General features: G+C 37.0%; 1 non-coding gene across 1 annotated transcript; it reads right to left on the bottom strand.

Annotated features, from left to right (window-relative positions):
• Positions 1-15,793: 15,793 nt before the first annotated feature.
• Positions 15,794-15,900, bottom strand: LOC112536353. Its single transcript, XR_003080385.1, has one exon. It is a non-coding gene; the product is annotated as a small nucleolar RNA R71 (small nucleolar RNA).
• Between the last annotated feature and the right edge of the window lie 1,325 nt (positions 15,901-17,225).

Raw genomic sequence — 17,225 nt, 5'->3', positions numbered from 1 at the left:
TAATAAGATAATGCATTATTCATGAGACATTGTGAATTGTGTGTTTAGATTGCCTTGTGTGATTGAGAAGTCCATTTGGCAATTGGAATTTTGAATAGCAAGAACTGGTTAATAATCGCTTAGAGATAAGGATAATTGACTAGCTGGATTAAGAATTAACAAAGCTTAATAGAGGCGGATTAAAGCTTAATGCTAATTTAAGAATCAATCGTTAGGAAGAGATTCCAACTTTAGGTTATTAGGTTTAAGAATTCGGTTATCTCGAGAGAGAAACCGAATTGATTAAGAATAAATCCACGGGTAGCATAATTAGACTCACCGATCCTTTATCTTTTGTTTGATTGCCAACTAGTTTAGATTCCCTTTGGGTTTGTCTTCTTGTCTTGATTATTTCGTTTATCAATCACTCTTGCATCTCCCTTAGGACTTAGCTTGTAGCTATTAGTTAGTTTAGAAATTATTTATCGCTAATTTTAGGTTAATATAACAAAGAACAAAGGAGTAACTCGGGCTTTCACTTTCCGAGGAATACGACTTTGATACTCGCCATTAGTGCTAGGATCGCATCGATAGGTACACCGCCTTAGATTGTAGCTAACACGAGTAGCATCCATCAAGTTTTGGCACCTTCTTGAGGGAATTATATGAAAACTAGAGTGAAATTTGCTATTTGTTAATTTAGCCATTTTTTTCTTTCTTATTATTTTATGATTTTTATTTTTTATTTGTTTATTTATTTTATTTTATTTGTACATATTTATTTAGTTTAAGTTTATGATTCAGATAGTGAATGATTAGGAGGTTCAATGCTAAATTCAAACTCTTTGTATGATGCATTGGAAAATGGGATTAGGAACCAAGAGAGTGCTAAAAATTGGGATAGCCGTGCATCTTTAGAAGCTCGAGTGGAATCGTTTCTTGAGACTCGATCGACTCTCCACTCCTATCCTTTCATCTCAAGTTTTTTGTGAATTTTATTGTGGTTTACATTTGAGTAATGATTGTCCATTGTGCAGTGATTTTACTCCTTATTCTTATAACTGTGAACAGGTGAATTATATGGGCAATTGGCCAAATGACTCGTATGGAAGCACCTATAATCAAGAGTGGAGCACTTATTCACCCTATGGATGGAGCTTAGATGGCCCAGAACCACTAGAATCTCAGCAACCACATCAGCAGCAGCCTAATCTTGCACCTTCAACTCAAGATGAAGAGTTAGTGTCGGAGGAAATGATAATGAGGTTCATTACAAGTCTTGATGATAGATTCCAACAAACAGAGAGGATACTTGAAGATCAACAAGCCTCGATTAATAATATAGAGCATCAAGTAGGCTTAATCTTCAAGTTACTAGCTGAAGAGCAATTGGGAACTCCATCAAACACTACTGAATTCGAGGAACACTTGACCGCCGTCACTTTGCATTCAGGTGAGAATTTTTCTGGTTTATCTACTATGTTTGACATGATGCTTCTGTGCAGGACGATCTCTTGAACATGGAGATAGAACCAGAAAAGGAAGAGGCAAACATGATCATAAGTTATCCAATGAAGAAGTCTTGGAGGAGCTCGAGTTTCTTCTAGCAAGTGAACCAAGAGAATGACTAGAGGAAACCATTGACGTTCCTGAAGAAATTGCCCAACCGTCAATCCTTCCAATTGCTGAAACTTCAGCTTTCAAATTGGAAGAGCCCCTAGAGAATCATGACTACGTGCAATTATACGAGGAGCGAGTCTTGCCCATCATACTGGCAGCCTGCTTGATAGTCGGGAAGAGGACATTGACGATTATCCCTCTAAGCGGATACTTGAAGCCAATTGCTTGGAAGAAGGATGGATGGTCGTCAATCCCCACCGTTTGCTTTTCACCATGAGTCCAGCTAAGAAGACTCATCACATCAAAAAGAAGCGCTTTTGGGAGGCACCCCAAATTCTATTTTTCAATTTGAATACTTTACCCTTGCATTGTGAACTTAGTTGATTAGGTTTTACAGTTGGTTTTTGTTAAGTTTTATTTATGTTGAGTGTATGAGTTGAGGACTTATTGGTTTTGCAGGTGAGAAAGAATGAGAAAGTGCTGAGAATCGCAACTTTTGCATTATCTGGAGATCAACACGGGCGTGTTCAAGACCGTGTTCATTAACACGGCCCGTGTTCTAATTGAATAAAATCAAACTAAGATGAACACGTTCACAGAAGCTAACACGGTAATTTATGCCTTGCCGTGTCCATAACACGTCCTCGTGTCCAAGACCGTGTCCATGACACGGGCGTGTTCTCAGAAGTGGTAAGTCAGCACGTTTTAATTCGCTTAACACGACCCGATATCCTGACCGTGTTCATGAAACGTCCCCTGTTGGAGAACACGGGAGTGTTCCGCACACTGCTTATATATACCACTTCATTCAAAATATTCAAAAATTTTGCTCTCCCCTTAGTTTGGCAATTATCTCCTCTCTTACTCTCTCACTTCTTATTTCTCATCTCGAAGGCTTTGGATATTGCGTTTGTCAAGTAAGTACCCTCCAACTTCATTTTTCATTATTTTATTTTGATATTAGTTCGAATTTATATATATATATATATATATATATATATATATTTTTGTTCGAATTTTGTGTTTTAATTTTTTATTATTATTTATTTTTTGTTTATTCCCTTATTTTATTATTTGGTGCATGCATTTACATTCATGTTTGTGCTTAATTTTCTTTTATTTTCTTTAATATAGTTTATATACTTAACTTGCTCATATTTTCTGTTTTTCTTTTCTACCATTATTTATGATTGTGATTAATTCCTTATTTTTCTCTTTATTATTATTGTCGGTCGCTAAACAATAGGCTCTGTCATAGATAGTCGACTCTGTTTGTGTCTGTTTTATATTAGCATGTTGGTTTGCCTTGTGATGGATTATGGCGAAGTAAACTCCATATGGATGAATTGCAAATTTAATTGGTTAGCATCGGTTGGCAGTGTTGTGGATTAAATTTTCTTTGCAGGACATTGAGCAGTTTAATTTTATCGAGTTAAATCATTTGGTTTGTCCATTTTATGCCGTTATCTTTGCCGAATTTTGTTGATCCTTAGTACTAAAAGTTTCCTTTTCAGGTACCATGTCCACCAGACGAGGATCGGGGAGTTTACAAGAGGAGGCGGACCGATGGTTCCTCTTCTTCTTGATCGTCGGTATTGCCGACCGATTCGGGCCAAATTAGACCACCGCGGCCATCCATTCCTACTTTTCCAAGGGCAGCCCACCTTTGAGCGGAGATATCAATCGATGAGGCACAAAGATTTGGGAAAGGCGTAGGATAGGCGGCAAGACCGGAGACTGTCGGAGATATCTTAAGATGCCCCCATTTCAACATTTCTTTGACATTGTTGAACCAACATATAGGGAGTTGGTATGGAGTTTGCCGACACTTTCTTTCCTGCAAAGCCGGTTCGCGGGACTTCCAACAACCGGATGCGATCGATTTCGGACTAGCAAGGCGGACTTTCACGATGAGTGTACATCAGTTTGGGGTACACTTAGGCTTGTGGTGAGGAGGATCTGTTGGAGAGGTTTCTGATCGGTATACACGCTGTGTGTCATATCCGCAGATGTGGGCCGAGATTTGATGACACGAGGATCTGATGCCGGCCGATCCAAGGCGTCTAACTTGCAGGGGCTGCGGTACTTGCATGCATTCTTGGCTAGGACCATCACAGGCGGAGATAAGCGGTGGTGTAGTTACCCGTGACTGTTTATACTTTACAGCATGCACCAGCACCAGTCTGTCGACATGGGGTACTTATTGGCCAGACAGATCAGTGCCTTCTGCAACAACTCAAAGAAGGTATTTTTCTATTTTGGGGCTTACATTACTCAACTGGCTAGGAGCTTAGGAGTTTTGGAGGAAGCGATACCACATTTGACAGAGCTGGGGGTGATGGAGACGTTGGGACTTCCCTAGATGGTTAGTATGGGGATGGTCACTCGTAGGCAGGGTTCACTAGGACTAGAGTATAGACTGAGGAATGCTCTCTTGGCAGCACTCAGAGAGGAGCGACCTGCCCCACGAGCCCATGGTACACAGGATGTCCCGTCTTCTTCTGATATTCCGGAGTCTTCCTCCAGACCGTCTACTTCAGCTCCTTTTGGTTCTTCTTCAGCTGTTTTAGGAGTCTCCTCAATTGAGTTTAGAGAGTTGCAACTTAGAGTGCAGAGGTTGGCAGAGGAGCAGCAGTAGTATTTCATTCGACAAGAGGTTTTTCAACAGGACCTTTTACAGCGTCAGGCTGAGTTTCAGAGCCAGATGATGGCTCAGTTTGAGAGGCAGAGGGCTATGCTTCAAGCCCTGATTGAGTAGGGAGGTAGGTTAGAGGCCTCTATGGCCAATGACATGTTTTATGATATTTTTGCTACAAACTTTGCACCTGCCTGTCCACAGAGCCGGGTTCCAGAGCAGAGCCATTTTGACATCCCTCTAGCGGATGATCCAGCTGGCCCTCCCTCTCCGACTGAGCACCCTTCAACATAGCACTGACGTAGGCCTCCTATTGGCCGCTCCTGCTGATCCACCAGCTCCTACATGTGACACTACTTCCGATCCTCGGAGAGCGGCCCACTCCTCCACAAGTATACACGCTAATGCACCTCTTTTCACTCCGGAGCCATAATCAGTGCAGTATTAGTTTCTTTTTCCTTTTTCATTTCATATATTTTGTACACTGAGGACAGTGTGTCCTTCAAGTGTGGGGTGGTGATATCAATATATACTTACTTTCATGTTCTATTATTTTGTATATGAAATTCAGAGCCTTTTCTAGTGTATATATCGCATTTCATTTATTCCATCTCAGTTATTTGTTTATTCTTTGTGCAATTTTTTGTAAAATTTTGAAAATTTCTCACTTTGTTTCGATGCTCTTACTATTGACTTGCTTTTGAAATCCAGTTTATGTCCATGTGATCGGGTAAAACCGATAGTGTTGAGTCTTGCGGAAGAATGTAAGATAATTAGTTTGAGTTTTGCACTAAGTTGCTTTGGTTTATTTAATTCTGTTTTGATGATTTTTGTTTAGAACCTACTCAAAAAGCACACTTGTGAGAAATTGAGACTAAATTGTAAGCATACACTTTATATGCTTGTATTTATTTCTTGTTGAGAGTACCAATTACTGTCTTTACTTTTAGAACTTGCTCGGTAATGCTTATGAAGGCCACAAGGAGAGTTTAACACTTTGGTATGATAGAGGCACTTAGGTTTTTCATTCTAGCCAAATAGCCTTCATTTGTTTATTGATTTTGTAGATAATCCTTTCTTTCACCATTTTTTATCATATTCTATTACCACTTAGTTTTATTCTGCTTTGGGTTATGATTTTGCACATGAGTTGTTTTTATTGGGAACTTTTGTCTTGGGAATAGCTTTGGAATCTTGTAGCAGCTTACTTCAATCCAAAAAGAAATTTACTCTATTATGTGAATGTTCTTCCCTTAGGATTATTCAAAAAAAAAACAGAAAAAAAACAAAAAAAAAAAGAAAGAAAAAAAAAGAAGAAAAATATATATAAAAAAAAGAATAAGAGGGAAAGGTGATGAAAAGAAAGAAAGTAAGCTAAACATTTTGACTTGATTCCTATTTCCGACCTTGGACTACTATCCATCATTTACCCCTTGTGATTATTGTGACTTGTGTGCATGTCATATATTTCATTGCAGAACACCATAGGTTCAACTCTTACCAAATTTACCTACCCCTACCTAATCCCCATTACAACCCTTATAAAGACCTCTTGACATGGTTGTTGACTCTCCATAAGTGGTAGGAGTAGGATTTAAGAGCAAGCATATAGTATGTAAGGCAGTAGTTGATGCATTGAGCGATTAAACACTACCCCTTTAAACACTTTGAGTGATTTAGAGTGAATCTGGTGAGGAGTTGGTTCTAAATAATTTTGTTGAGATAGTATTTTGTGAATCAATAGCATCTTGGTTGTGATACTTGAATTGATTGCTTCGTTTCTTTCTATTTGACTTACACTTGTTAAGGATATGTGCAGGAGCTCTCTAGTTTGTCTGTCAGTTTAAGTGTTGTCTCTTAGTGGTTTATTTTCCTTATTTTACTTTTGATTGCTTGAGGACAAGCAATGAGCTAAGTGTGGGGTTATTTGATGTGCGTAAAATACACACATCTAAATGGGGTTTTTAAGATCGATTTTATGGATATTTGGATGTGAATTGGTACCAACATTCACCCTATGCGTATGTTTGTGTGCATTAGGTCCAAAAGAAGTCAAAGAATGAAAAAGGAAAGAATTGGAGCATAATTGGACGTCAAAGCTGTCGAAACGAGCTAAGTACGAGCATGAGGAAGCTGAACATGGCCGTGTTGGTCTCAACACTGGCCGTGTTCTCAACACGGTCACAAACACAGGCCGTGTTACCAACACAGAATAAACACGGCCGTGTTGGACACCAAAGAAGAAGTAGATCTTATGGGGCACGGCCACAGAGAGAAACACGGCCAGGAACACCAGCCCGTGTCCTTAACACGGCCAGGGACACGACCGTGTTGGAGGCGACAGGGGGTATTAATTAAAAGAACGAAGAGAGAAAAAAAAGGGAGGAGGCTAGGGTTAGAATGTCCCAAACCCTAATTTTTCTCTCCCTAAGGGTTTTCTGAGTTGAAACTAAGAGAAAAGGAGACTTGGATCAAGGATTCAATCAGATTCCCTTGAAGGATCGAAGATTGGGCGAGGTTCGTTGATTGATTTTCAAATCGAGCAAGAGGAACAAGAATCGATTCAATTGAAGCAAAAGGATTTGGGGCTGTTTACTCTCATCCAAGGGTGTAATCGGGTTTTCTCTACCTTTCCTTATTGTTGTAATTGAATTCTTCTATACTTTGATGATGAACATGATTAGCTAGATTGATTAAATCCATTGGGATTTCTTTGCAATGTTGGCTTGATATTATATTGTTGGATTGTTTGGGTTAATTTTGTATTCTTCTTATTTTCAGTATTAATAAGAAAATGCATTATTCATGAGACGTTGTGAATTGTGTGTTTAGATTGCCTTGTCTGATTGAGAAGTCCATTTGGCAATTGGAATTTTGAATAGCAAGAACTGGTTAATAATCACTTAGAGATAAGGATAATTAACTAGCCGGATTAAGAATTAACAAAGCTTAATAGAGGCGGATTAAAGCTTAATGCTAATTTAAGAATCAATCGTTAGGAAGAGATTCCAACTTTAGGTTATTAGGTTTAGGAATTCGGTTATCTCGAGAGAGAAACCGAATTCGGTTAAGAATTTGTCCACGGGTAGCATAATTAGACTCACCGATCCTTTATCTTTTGTTTGATTGCCAACTAGTTTAGATTCCCTTTGGGTTTGTCTTCTTGTCTTGATTATTTCGTTTATCAATCACTCTTGCATCTGCCTTAGGACTTAGCTTGTAGCTATTAGTTAGTTTAGAAATTATTTATCGCTAATTTTAGGTTAATATAACAAAGAACAAAGGAGTAACTCTGGGCTTTCCCTTTTCCCGAGGAATACGACCTTGATACTCGCCATTAGTGCTAGACTGCATCGATAGGTACACTGCCTTAGATTGTAGCTAACACGAGTAGCACCCATCAGGGTTCTTTTCTCATATTAAAAAATATACCATATTTATGGAATTATTTCTCATACTTACAATTATATCCCTCTTACGGGGTTGTTTTCTCATATTCTTAAATGTACCACTTTTACAGGGTTATTTCTCATACTCATAAATATACCCCACTTACGGGGTTATTTTCTTATATTGATAAATATCCCTCTTATATGGTTGTTTTATCATACTCACAAATATATCCCTCTTACGAAGTTATTTTCTAATATTTAGAAAGATACCCCTCTTATGGGGTTGGTTTCTCATATTAAAAAATACACCCTTTTAATGGGGATGCTTTCTCATACTCACAAATGTATCCCTCATGCGGGGTTGTTTTCTCATATTTGTAAATATACATTTTTTATAGGGTTATTTTCTCATACTCACAAATATAGCCCTCTTACGTGGTTATTTTTTAGTATTTACAAATATACCCCTCTTACCGTGTTATTTTTTTATAGTAGAATATATACATCTTTTACCGGATTGTCTTTTCATCCTCACAAATATACACCACTTACGAGGTTGTTTTCTTATATTGACAAATATACCCCTTTTATAAGGTTGTTTTGTCATATTCACAAGCTCTTACAGGGTTGATTTCACATATTCATAAATATACTCTTTTTATGGAATTGTTTTCTCATACTCATAAATATACTCCATTTATGAGGTTGTTTTCTTATATTGACAAATATACCCTTTTTACGAGGTTCTTTTCTCATACTCACAAATATACCCCACATATGGGGTTATTTCTAATATTTACAAATATAACCCTTTTCCAAGGTTGATTTATCATACTCACAAATATACCCCTCTTACAGGGTTGGTTTCACAAATATAAGGGGTCGCTTTCTTATACTCATAAATGTACCTCCCGTACGGGGTTATTTTCTAATATTCACAAATATACCCCTCGTACAAGGTTGTTTTCTCATATTAAAAAATATACCCCTTTACGGGTTGTCTTTTCATACTCATAATTATACACCACTTACAGGGTTATTTTTTCATATTAAAAATATACTCTTTTTATGGGGTTGTTTTCTCATACTCATAAATATACCCCTCTTACGGTTTCTCATATTCATAAATTTACCCATTTAACGGGATTGTTTTCTCATAATTATAAATATGTCGCACTTATGGGGTTATTTTATTATATTGATAAATATTCTACTTTTACATGGTTACTTTCTCACACTCATAAATATACCCCTCTTATGTAGTTCTTTTCTAACATTTACAAATACATTGCTCCTACAAGGTTGTTTTTTGATATTAAAAAGTATACCCCTTTTACAGGGTTGCTTTCTCATACTCACAAATCTATCCTTAGACGGGGATGTCTTCTCATATTAGAAAACAACCTTTTAGGGGGTTGTTTTCTAATATTTATACATATATCCTTCTTATAGGGTTCTTTTCTCATATTAAAAAAAGTACTTCTTTTACGGAGTTCTTTTCTCGTACTCACAAATATACCCCTCTTACGGGGTTATTTTCTAGTTTTCATAAATATACCCCTTTGACGGGGTTGTTTTCTCATACTAAAAAATATACCTCACTTATGAGGTTATTTTCTTATATTGACAAATATACCCCTCTTACGTGGTTGTTTTATTATACTCATAAATATACTCGTCTTAGTACGATTTTTTAATATTTATAAAAAGATACCTATCAGCACCCCTCTTCCAGATCTAGATATCGAGGGAAAGATAAGAAAACCCTATTATGAGAGTTACTGCTTTCTCGGATCTCATGAGGTGAAGGACAAGTGAATCCGAGGCTGAGGTCGAAGTTAACCTAGCTAGAATTGGCTTTTTGAAATCAATTTGGATCTAATTGTAAAAAAAAATTAAGTTTGAGGGTTAAAATGGCAACTTTTATAGAATTAGAGACTAAACTATAAAATTCAAAACTTCGTCTAGAGAGCCCTTCAGCTCTATATAGTGTCAATCGGCTCTATGTTAAAGCCAATCGGTTCTTTATAGAACCAATTGGATTTTGACTCCCCAACATCAATTTTTTGGACGATTTTTACGTCTTAATACAGATTCTAGAAGGTTTCCTTGATGATAATCAAGTTTTATCAATAATTACTTAAATTTTAATAGGATATTTATTGATATTTCCTAAAATTTATCTTTTTCTCTTGGATTTCCTTTCAAATTCTACCTCTATAAATAGAAAGAGGAGTTTAGACTTCCAAGGGAGAAGGAAAGAATTGAAATTCGATCGTAAGTGAGATTAAGAGAAAAGAAACATTGAAAAAGAAAGAAAACAGAGAAAATCAAAAGAAAATAGAAAGAATTGCATTGACGATCGTAGTAGTCATTAGAAGATCCAAGCCACTAAAGAAAGAACCATATTAGGAAACAAGCCACTAAAGAAAGATCATTTTTGGAAAATTTTTTAAAATCATAGAACATTTCTTAAAGCTAGATCGAGCTCTGGATTCCTATCCAGTTTTTTATTCAACTGCTTCCTCATCGCCCGAGACTCGCAGCTTATTTGGAATATGTGTTCTTAATGGAGGATCCAAGCTACCAGTAATAGTTAGTGTAGAATTTCTGGAGGACCAAAAAGCTAAGCTATTGGAAGTGTTGAGGAGGTGACAAAGGAAAATAGCCTGGAAAATTACATGTAATGCCCACCTAATGCATTTGCATTTATTTTTATAACACGCATATCATATAGATATGAGAAATGCATGAGATATGTATAGTATTAGTGCTAATGTTAAATAAAAGAATATTATAAATGTTACAATTAAGTCCATAATAAGAATTAGAAAGTTAAGGGATTGAGTTGATTAATGGCAAAAAATTAAGGGGTTAATTGAACCTAAAAAAAATTATTAATATGATAGAAAAGGGGAAGAAGAAAGAATCTTCTTCCTTCTTCTTCTTCTTCTTTCTTTCTTCTTCTTCTTCTTCTTCAAAAAAAAAAAAAAGAAAACTGAATTTTCAAGTGGAATTTGGAGGTTTAGAATCCATTTTTTATCTTAATCTTCATCTACAAAGGCTTTAGCGGTTTATTTGGTAAGTAATTTTAATATTTTGTTGAATTGAGTTAGGGTTTAGAAGACATAGAATTCGAGTTCTAAAGACCTAGTGTTCTTTAATGATATAGAAACTTTAAAGAGTCATCTAAAACTTTTATTTCTTTAGCTCGATCTTCTAATGACTACTCTATGTTAGTATAATAAGAGAATACATTTTATTGTTCAGTTTCCATCTTTGGTCTGAGTAAGGTGGATTGTTTTGTACGGATATTTCTCTATACACCTCCAATTGAAACAAAATCAGTTTTAAATTATATCAAACACATAAGGTTAGTGATCTGAAAAGTTTCATTATGAAATTTATTGTGTAGAAGTTTTGGTGGATTTTTAAATTCACCCTATTAATTCTGTCATAGTTGGCAGCCACACATATGTAGAGAGTTTGGTGATGTTATCATGCTATATGAAATTCTATTAACTTTGGGTGTTTAAAAATAAGTGAATTATGATCTATTTCACCTAAACCAATTTGGAATGAGGGTGACACCCAAGTAAGCTCAAGCAAAGGGAAGGGAGCAACAAAGGTAAGTGAATAACTTAATGTTCTATATGAATGTTGAATGGTGAATTCGAGTGTCCTGTTATAATGTGAACAGTATATTTGATTTAGCCATATCTGGAGTTTTATAACTCCAAATGGAGTGCTTCTTATTGCTATAGAAAATTTGAAATCTAATTTACAAATGTTATAGAAATAGAGGAAGCTTGATTTTTCTGTTTTAATGGCCAATCTAGATCATACTTTCTGTTGCTTAATTTTATTGACAGCTTGACCATGGTAGAATGTTTTTTATGTTTCTCTTTCTATACACATCCATTTGATGTAAAATCAGTTTCAAATTAATCTAGAGTTATAATATTACTGATATGGAGAATATAGTTTTGGAATTCCTAATGTGGAATATAGTATATTTTTGGTATATAGGTATTATTATGGTTTCTTATATATTATGGAGATGTTAGTTGTTATTTAAATGGTATATATATATATATATATATATATATAAGAATTATGGTTGGATGATTGTAAGCACGCAATACTACTTGTGAATGAGGTAAGGCTGTGTGTGATATGGAATTCCCCATAAGATTATGGTTGGCTATGTGCGTATGGGGATCCATGAAAATAAAAATATATATATATATTATTATGAAATTAAATGTAATTCACAAGTTCATTACTGTCCTAAAGAAAATACTATGACAAGGTCTATGTACACACTATAAAGTCATAATTAAATATCGAATGGTTTGATGTTTGATAATACTACACGTTTGATTGTGTTGTTTTTCATAGGAAATTATGTTATTCTTTTACTGAGTTGCAGGCTCACTCCTCTGCATTATTTCTTTTTCAGGATTAGAAGAATTATAATTGGTTTTGATGAAACATTTACATCTGTCGCACTAGCATTGTGTCAGGTAGGTCAGCAGGAGGTCGCCCTCAGTTTTTCTTTCTTGGACGTGACATGTCTAGTGGATTTCATTATCATGTATAAATCTGGAGCATTTTATGTGTTTATAAAAAAAAGTGTACTATTTGATATTGTGAGCTTTTTGGTGTGTGATATGTATGACTCATATAAATAGTTTTTGTTATACATATTAATTTGTGAGTTAAAAGTTAGTAGTTAAGAAATATGTTATATACCAGTCTTCGCATACAATGTATGTCTGACATCCTTTACAGGTGTCACATTGCAGATATTAAGGGAATAAGTCGTTCCTTTTGCACTCAAAAGATCCTTATGGAAGAAGAATTCAAGACTGTGGTGCAACCCCAAAGACGTCTAAACCCAAACATGAAAGAGGAGTAAAAAAGGAGGCTATAAAGCTTCTCGATGGAAGGATAATTGATCCTACTTTAGACAGTTCTTGGGTAAGCCCAGTACAAGTAGTACTTAAGAAAGGAGGCATGACAGTTGTAGTAAATGAAAACAATGAGCTTATTCCAACAAGGACAGTAATAGTTTGGAGAGTGCACATCGACTATAGGAACTTGAATGATGCCACTAGAAAATATCATTTTCCATTGCCCTTTATTAATTAGATGTTAAAAAGATTTTGAGGACATAAATATTACTACTTCTTAGATGTATGTCAAGCTACTTCTAGATTCCAATAGTTCCTAAAGATTAGGAGAAGACCACCTTTACATGCCCCTGTGGGACCTTTTCCTATAGAAGAATGCCATTTGGTTTGTGTAATGCACCAACCACTTTTCAGAGGTGCATGATGGCTATCTTCAATGATTTAGTAGAGGATATTATAGAAGTCTTCATGGATAATGTTTTTGTTCATGGGGGGTTCTTTTAAAAAATGTTTGAAGCATTTGTAGAGGGTTTTGATTAGATGTGAGGAGACCAATCTAGTTTGAATTAGGAGAAGTGCCATTTTATGGTATAGGAGGTTATTGTTTTAGGCCATAAGATCTCAATTAAGGGGATTGAGGTGGATCGAGCAAAGATTGAAAGCAAACTACACCATTGCTGAAAAGGAATTGCTTGCAATTATTTTTATTTTTGACAAGTTTTAATCATACATGATCTTACCGAAAGTGATTGTATACACTGACCATTCAGCATTGAGGTATTTATTATTTAAAAAGGCCAAGATTAATAACATGGGTTTTACTTTTATAGGAACTTGACTTGGAGATACAAGATAAGAGAGGAGTAGAAAACTTAGCGGTTGACCATTTATCGCACCTTAAAATCCTCATTTGAAAAAGTTAAATGAAAAGGATATTAATGATCATTTTCTGGATGAGCAGTTGTATGCTATGGTAAGCGTGGTAAGTAGTTCAGAGTTTTCTATTCCATAGTATGCTGACTTTGCAAATTATCTTGTTGCGAAAGAACTTCCAAAACATTATTCTTATCAACAAAAGAAGAAATTTTTTGTGATAGGCATCATACTACACATGTTTTCATGCCCAATTATTTACATTTTTATGCATGATTATTTTATTTTATGCTAGAATCACCTGTCTTTTGTCTCCTTTCTCGTTTCAGGTCATTTTCGATGGACACTATCAATAATTAAGGGAAATACACGTGATTATGGACTAAAATCCATCAAATTGGGCGAGGACTAGCACCCTAAGGGTTGAGCACGGCCTGGACTCCGCCCGTGCTGAATTGCCAACCAACTGCCTTCCAAGAGTGCCTCTTGGCATGGTTTCCGTAGCCACCACAGCCTCTACCATGGCCCCTAGTGGCTCAGCACCGGCTTGGGCACGGCCTGGAAGAGGTCAACACAACGGAACCCTAGAGCTCAACACGGCCTGGACTTTGCCTGTGCTGACCAGCACAAGCTTGACCACGGCCGTGCTGAAGAGACTATATAGGCAAAAGTTTGATTTTCTTAGAGGAGGCTCGATTTCTCTGACCTAATTCCAATATACACTCAATTCACTTATTTTCTAGACCTCAATTGTCGACCTTGGGAGATCAAATTCATCAATTGAGGGAGGATTACACTAGTTTTCAACATTGATTTGAGGATCAAAACAACATTTGGGAGCATTCAAGAGGCAAATTAGGGTTTGATATTTTGGAATGGAAAATTAAGGTTTCTCATCCAACTTAAAAGAGAAGGGTGTACATGCCTTCAATTTTCTTTTCCTTATTTTTTCCTTATTTTGCTTTAACTATGAACATGAGTAGCTAGATCTTTTGAACCCATTGGGGTCTTTATTGTTGATGGATTGTGCTTAGTTGTTAGATTTGTAATTGCCATTCTTGTAATCTTTTTGCTATTTAGTAATAAAGTTTGATTCAGTTAATTTGAGACGTTGAATTAATTGTCTTTTGGGTTGTTTCTTGACATTGAGAAATGCTTGTTACAACTAGAAATTGAATAGTGAGAGCTGGTAGTTAAAACTTAGAGATAAGGTTAATTCACTCGCCGGATTAAGAATTAACAACTCTTAATAGATCTAAATCACGCTTAATGCTAACCTGTAATAATCTGATAGGAAGAGATTCCATTAGGTTAGTGCAGGTCTAGGAACTTGGTGAGCTCGAGAGAGGAGTCAAGTTCGATTCCGAATTTAGGCACGGGTAGCAAGATTGGTAATTTATAAAATCAACCTTAGAACTCCATCACTTAGGTCCCCTTTGGGTTTGCTTCTTTTGTTGCAGTTGTCTTTCGATTGTCAGTTGCTGTTTATTCCTTTATTTGCATTCATAATCATTAGTTAATTAATTTAGACTTCTCACACTCTATTTCAGACTAGATAACATAGTGAACAGTAGTAACTTTAGGTTCCCCCGATCTCTAGGGACACGACCTTGATACTCACTAGTGCTAGGCTGCATCGATAGGTTCACTGCCTTAGGTGTAGGTTGCATAAGCAGCCCATCAAGTTTTTAGCGCCATTGCTGGGGAACAAGTAACGGTGAACTAGAGTGAATTGTTTTTGTGTTAATTTAGTCATTATCTGTTTATTTATTTATTCTTTATTCTTTATTTTATTATTTTTGTTGATTGGTGGTTGTTTGGTTGTCGGTTTCAGCTAGTTTATGACCAGGAGCTCTAACCCTGATCTCATAGAACCCTTATCTGACCCAGAGCGCTCTTTCAGATTATTGAGACGACGTTTGCAGGCAGTTGAGGAGGAGGACAGAGTTACAGTTCAGGTTCAAGGAGCTGACGTGATGGAGAACCACAACCCCCAGGCCGTTGACGATCAGAGGACAATGTATGAGTTTGCTCGACCATCTTTTGATAGGACGAAAACTAGTATAGTCAGACCTGCTGTAGCGGACAACAATTTTGAAATAAAAGCCAATGTTATCCAGATGATCTAGCAGAGCGTGCAGTTTGGAGGATTGCCCAGCGAGGATCCCAATGCTCATATCTCTAACTTTTTGGCGATTTGTGACACATTTAAGATAAATGGAACAACCGACGACGCCATTCGACTGAGATTGTTTCCATTTTTCTTGAGGGACAGAGCTAAGAGACGGTTGCAATCTCTTCCACAGCAGACAATTACTACCTGGAAGGCGTTGGCCGAAAATTTTTTATATAAGTATTTTCCTCCTACTAAAACTGCTAAACTTAGAAATGACATATCTTCTTTTATGCAGTTTGATGATGAAAGCATGTACGATGCATGGGAGAGGTTTAAGGATCTTTTGAGATGCTGCCCACATCACGGATTGCCAGTATGGATGCAGGTTCAAACCTTCTACAGCAGGTTGAACCTTACGACGAGGCAGATGGTGGATCTGCGGTGGGTGGGGGCTAAGCGATGAGCGCTGGCGGGCTCGAATTTGATAGAGGAAATGGCCATGAATAATTATCAGTGGCAATCCTTTAGGAACCGACCAGAAAGACAGGGAGTGGTCAACCAAGTAGATTCTACAGCAGCCTTGGCAGCTCAGGTGGAGCTTCTGACCAAGAAGATTAACCAACTCTAGATGCCGGTTCATGCAGCGAACATTGGTTGCGAGTTTTGTGGTGGCCCGCACTATAGTGCAAACTGTACTGCAAGAGGTATGTTTGCTTCATCTTCCTCTACTTTTCCATCTGTTTCTGCTATGTCCTTTGATGTTGAGCAGGTTGATTATATGGGGAATGCCCCAAGGTAGCAGAACGACCCTTACAGCAACACATACAACCCTGGGTGGCGTAATCATCCCAACTTCAGTTGGAGAACAATAATGCTCAAGATCCACCTGGTTTTCAAAGACTTCATCAGCAGCCACAACAACAGTCAGCTGGGCCTGCACAAGCTCCTCCTCCACCAGAAAAGAAATCAATTTTAGAGGAGCTTATGATGAAGTTTGTGACGTCTACGGAGATGAGGTTCTAGCAAACTGATAGTGCACTTAGGAATTAGCAGGCCTCGATTCAGAACTTGGAGACCTAGATTGGCCAAATCTCTAAGATGTTGTCTGAGAGGCAATAAGGAGCGCTCCCTAGCACCATTGAGTCTAACCCGAGGGAGCACGTGAACGCCATCACTTTTCGTTCAGGTAAGTTAGTTTCAGCTCCTTCTAAGCTTGTTTTTTACGACTCCACTATTGATGTGCAGGTTGAGGCGAGCAGTAAGGTTAAGGAACTTGAGGGACAAAAGGTGAAATCAATTCTAGTTAGGGAATATCAACCTAAGATTCCTTATCCTGCTAGAGTCAAACAAGCAGAAGCGCAAGAGCAGTTCAGTAAGTTTTTTAGATATTTTTAGACAACTGCATATTAACTTGCCTTTTATTGATGCATTGGAGCAGATGTCGAAGTATGCCAAGTTCTTAAAGGACATACTTAGCAGAAAAAGGAAGTTGGAGGAGGTAGCCTACGTTCAGCTTAACGAGGAGCGCTCAGCAGTGTTTCAAAGCAAGTTGCCAAAGAAACATCACGATCCAGGGAGTTTTACTATTCCTTACACTTTAGGTAATTTGTGTGTTGATGATGCATTAGCTGATTTGGGGGCTAGCATTAATGTCATGCCCACTAGTTTGTTCAATAAGCTAGGTTTGGGGCAAG

This window comes from Ricinus communis, chromosome 4, assembly GCF_019578655.1.
Source record: "Ricinus communis isolate WT05 ecotype wild-type chromosome 4, ASM1957865v1, whole genome shotgun sequence".
Classification (NCBI taxonomy): Eukaryota; Viridiplantae; Streptophyta; class Magnoliopsida; order Malpighiales; family Euphorbiaceae; genus Ricinus; species Ricinus communis.
The sequence above is the reverse complement of the archived record's forward strand: the minus strand, read 5'-3'. Positions and strand labels throughout refer to the sequence as shown.